The sequence below is a fragment of the Panthera leo genome, chromosome C2 (genome assembly GCF_018350215.1).
Source record: "Panthera leo isolate Ple1 chromosome C2, P.leo_Ple1_pat1.1, whole genome shotgun sequence".
NCBI lineage: Eukaryota > Metazoa > Chordata > Mammalia > Carnivora > Felidae > Panthera > Panthera leo.
The window spans coordinates 141,199,155-141,203,751 of record NC_056687.1 but is presented as its reverse complement, the minus strand read 5'-3'; the positions used below and the strand labels follow the sequence as shown (position 1 = coordinate 141,203,751).

The 4,597-nt window shown below is 46.9% G+C and overlaps 1 pseudogene; it reads left to right on the top strand.

Annotated features, from left to right (window-relative positions):
* Positions 1-1,973: 1,973 nt before the first annotated feature.
* LOC122229357 lies at positions 1,974-4,202 on the top strand (annotated as a pseudogene).
* The last annotated feature ends 395 nt before the right edge of the window (positions 4,203-4,597 follow it).

Sequence of the window (4,597 nt, the reverse complement as noted above, 5' to 3'; positions counted from 1 at the left end):
ATGGGCAAAAAGGGACCGGTCAGTGGATGGAGCCAGAGGCCACAGAAAATAATGGTCAAGAGAGTTGTACCCAGGAAGTGGAAACATGCTAATCCTCCCCCCACTGCCACCCCCCCCACTGCCTGGTCTTAAGTGTGCCCCCAATGCCTGTGCAGGAGACTGACATTACCACTATGGACCAATTCTTTCTTTACCTAAACGGCAATTTGTTAACGCAGTTATACCATCCCTGAGTTACCACTGTATTGTGTAACTTGCGTATGGGTGTGTGTGTGTTGGGGCGGGGGGGGGGGGGGTTGTGTAGATAAATTGTCTTTTATTACACAGATGCTCAGATCAGGAGCAGCCAGCTCTACACCTGATGAAAACCACCAGGCGTTATCAGAGATTCTGGATTTGAGCTTGATGCGGTAAGCTGTTGGGGACTCACAAGGGTGCAGAAATACCTAATTCCAAAAGAGGTGCGGGGGAGGAAGGGGTGTGTGGAAGAAGATTCAAAATAGAGGAGGCGTGGCTAAAAGAGTCATTTTAATATGGAGTCGGGAGGCCCTAGTGAAGGTGGGGCTTGCGCACATCTTCCTTCGGTCTCAAGATTCTTGGAATCATTGCCGGACTCAGCTGAAAGCCAAGGCATCTGCTGCATGTTAAAATGGACGTAAATGGACTTTCTGCCTAGTAATAGCCCCAGCAACCGATCATGTATAGATAAGCATAACTGTAGCCATACCAGCTCCACCCACATTTCGTTCAAAACCACTCACACACTCCCTCTTTTCTCTTGAAATAACCTTAACCCCCTTTGTCTCTCTGGAGCATACTGACAATTTCGGTACGCTCTCGGTCTCCTGCCTGCCAGTCCCTCAGACCTCACAATAATTGGGCACATTTGATTTTGCGGTTTGCACTCCTGTCTATCGTTGGTCAACAGGGGTTCCCCCCCACGCCACCAAGCAATTCTCTACCACCAGTCGGGTGTCCCGCAGTGTAGCTCAATTCCGACACCGTGCACACGACACGGCATCGGGTTTCAGGAGACTGCTCCCTCACCTTTGGACATTTGTCCCAAATCCAGGTTATCACTGTGCTTCTGACTACAGACTAGAGGTCCCGACGTCCCTCTCTTCGGATTTAACTTGCTAGAGTGGCTCACAGAACTCAGGAACTGTTTTACGTACTAGATCACCGGTTGATTACAAAAGATACAACCCAGGAGCAGCCAGGAGAAACGGGTGCAGAGAAAAGGCACAGAGCTTCCTTGGCCTGCCCGAGGGCCCCGATCTCCCCAAATCTCCACGTGTTTGCTCACTCAGAAGCTCCCCAAACCCAGTTCCTGGGGTTTTTGTGGAAGCATCATTATATAGGCATGATTGATTATATCATTGGTCATTGGCAAGTGATTCAGCCTCCAGCCCCCGTCCCCTCCCCAGAGGTCAAGGGGGTGGGTATGGAAGTTCCACCCCTCCACTTCCTGGTTACTTGTCCTGGCAACCGAGGTGTGGCCCCAAAGCGCATTAACATAACAAAAGACACCGTTGTCGCTTTCCTCAGGAAATTCCAAGGGTTTTAGGAGCTCTGTGTCAAAAAACGGGATGAACCACATATGTATTCATTAGAAATCACACTTGTCATAAGACTTTTGCTTTTTTTTTTTTTTTTTCTCTCCAGGAAAGGGAGAACGCTCAACACGTGGGTAGAGGAGTGAACTGTAGAGACTTAGCTGTCCGCCAAAATTCATCCTCCCCTCTCACGTAGCCGCCTGGATCATGTCAGCGAGCTATGTAACATCCCCCAGCCTGCCACCGCTTATGATCACTTAAGGACATCACTAGTAGAACATGGGTCAAGGGTAGGAGAGTACCAGATGGAGACCTTCAAGAGAGTGGCAGTGCCTCTCTGGCCCTTCCCTTGCCCTAAGCCTCAGCGAGGACACACCCGTCAGCCAACTGTGACCTTGCATTCCGCTACTTGTGAGAATGCCTCAGGACAGAGGTTCCAAAACCTTCTCACAGTTCGCGGCGGCCCACGTGGTCGAAGTAATCTTTCCACAGTGCCCCTAGACCGAAAGGAACAATCCTAAGGATTTCATTTGAAAGCAGTTAGGTTGGGCAGCTGGGTGGCTCAGCCAGGTACGCGTCCGACTTTGGCTCAGATCCCGATCTCATGATTCGTGAGATCGAGCCCCGCGTCGGGCTCTGTGCTGACAGCTGGGATCCTGGAGCCTGCTTTGGATTCTGTGTCTCCCTCGCGCTCTGCCCCTCCCCCCACTCCCAGTCTTTCTCTGTCTCTCCCAAAAATAAACATGAAAGAAACTAAACGCAAATAAAAGCAGTGAGGTCGACACTGCCAGGATCGCTGCAGTTGTAGCCTCGGACACCTCCGAAGACCCGACGTCTGTCCAAGGAGTGACGTCTGTGCACCCCTGAGGAGTGTGATCCTGTACCCGTGAGCATCCACCGCATGCCCATGGGTGCCAGTTCTGCTTTCTTCCGGCAAGGTACATATTTATTGGGGGATCCCAATAAACGAGACGAACGTGTAATGGATGGCTTGCTGGTGATTGCCATGAACAAGCACCGAGAGGTTTGTACTATCCAGTCCTGTGGTGGGAGAACGCTGCTGAAACATCAACTCCTGAGATACAGTAAAATAGCTGGTGTGAAAGGACTAGAAATTACAGAGCTAATACAGAAGGCTTTGGAGAATGACTGGAAAGTTCAGAAAGAAGGTGGAAGGTTAGGCTTTGCAGGGTCTAGAGGAAATCAAAGAATCACAGCATTTAAAGTAGAAAAGGCCCCCAGGGGCGCCTGGTTGGCTCAGTTGGTTAAGCGTCCGACTTCAGTTCAGGTCATGATCTCACAGTTTGGGTTTGAGCCCTGTGTCGGGATTGAAGCGGACAGCTCAGAGCCTGGAGCCTGCTTCAGATTCTGTGTCTCCCCCTCTCTCTGCCCTCCCCTGCTTACACTCTGTTTATTTTTGAGAGAGAGAGAGAGAGAGAGAGAGAGAGAGAGAGAGAGACATTAAAAAAAATTAAAGTAGAAAAGGCCGCTATTGATACCTCTAATGTGGAAGAGAAAGCAGAAGAAATTATTGCTGAAGCTGAACCTCCTTCAGAAGTTGTTTTTATGCGGGCCTGGGTGGCTCAGTCAGTCACTTAAGCGTCCAACTTCGGCTCAGGTCATGATCCTGTGGTTTGCGGGTTTAAGCCCCGCATGGGGCTCTATGCTGAGCCTTCTCTGCCCCACTCGTGCTGCCTCTCTCTGTCTCAAAAATAAACATGTAAAAAAATTAAAAAAAAAAAAAAAAAAAAAGAAGTGGTTTCTAAACCTGTGCTTTGGACTTCTGGAACTGCTCAAATCGGAGAGGGAATGGAAGACGCCTGGGGTGATGATGAAAACTTTGAGAAGGAAGAGGAGAATGGCGGTGCCAGCCATGAAGCTATCATGCTTAACAGTATAAAAAGGGACACTGAAGTAGAAGTCTCCAATGCTAGGAAGCCAAGATGCCCCTGCTGTACTCTCAGACAAAAGAAACGATCGTTTCAGAACCAGGCAAGAATCCAAAGAAAATAAGAACAGAAACCATCAGTGCAAAACCAGAAAAGCCACCAAGTAAAAAGCTAGTGAAAAAGAGAGAAGAGAAGAGACGGGCTAACCGAAGCACGCATAGTTGTATATTTGGTCATGTAACTAGTAAGAGGATATTTATTCAGTGCTAAGAAAACCACTTAAATATGCATGTCTTCATCACCTACTGGTCATTTGAAAAGAATAACGCATATAAGTTGAGAAATATCCTTGTTACTCTGCAACTGTAATCACTTACTGATGACATTTGTGCATCTGTTGACTTGGTACCTCGCTTGGTACCTCATTTCGACTTTTGCTCAATACTGGCTTTTAAAAACCACAACCATTTCTGAAAAACCAGCTTCGCAAAGACATGGCATCACCTAAAGGAATGTGGTGTGGGATCCGATATTGAAACTGATCTGTGGTAGTTGCATTTGGGGCTGTTTTATTGCAACCATCAGCATTATTCTAACTAGGAGACTGACTAAACTCTTGGATGGCCTTCAAACATAAGAAAATGTCATGCCAAATCAGAATAAGACATGGGTTTACCTGGTACACTATTCCCTTTTTTAGGACCTGCGTAAATGTACGAGCAACAACACTAAAGAACATGTGCCCCCTGGGATGTAACTCTCTAAAGAGCATGGCCAAGCTCCAGATGGTCTCCAGACACTTCTGGGGCTCTGATCCTTGGCTCTCTTATCAAATTCTAATTCTGGAGTGTTCCCTAGACAAATCTTGAGGAATGATTAGGAAATGAATAAATGCAAATGATTTTGAATAGCTTCTATTAATTCAGTATTTACTAAGCACCAGGTATCCATTACTTCTGCGTATTAAAATAGAAAATACACACCACCACTAGACACAGAATATATTCTTTGCAAAGTATTCTTAGGAAGAACGCATCCACATGCATTTGACAAACTGGATCCTAATATCTCATTAAAGCAAAAATCAAATGTTCACTGTTTTCAACATTGCTCCCTGAAAAAATATTAGATTTTTTTTTTTCAGTTAGACTT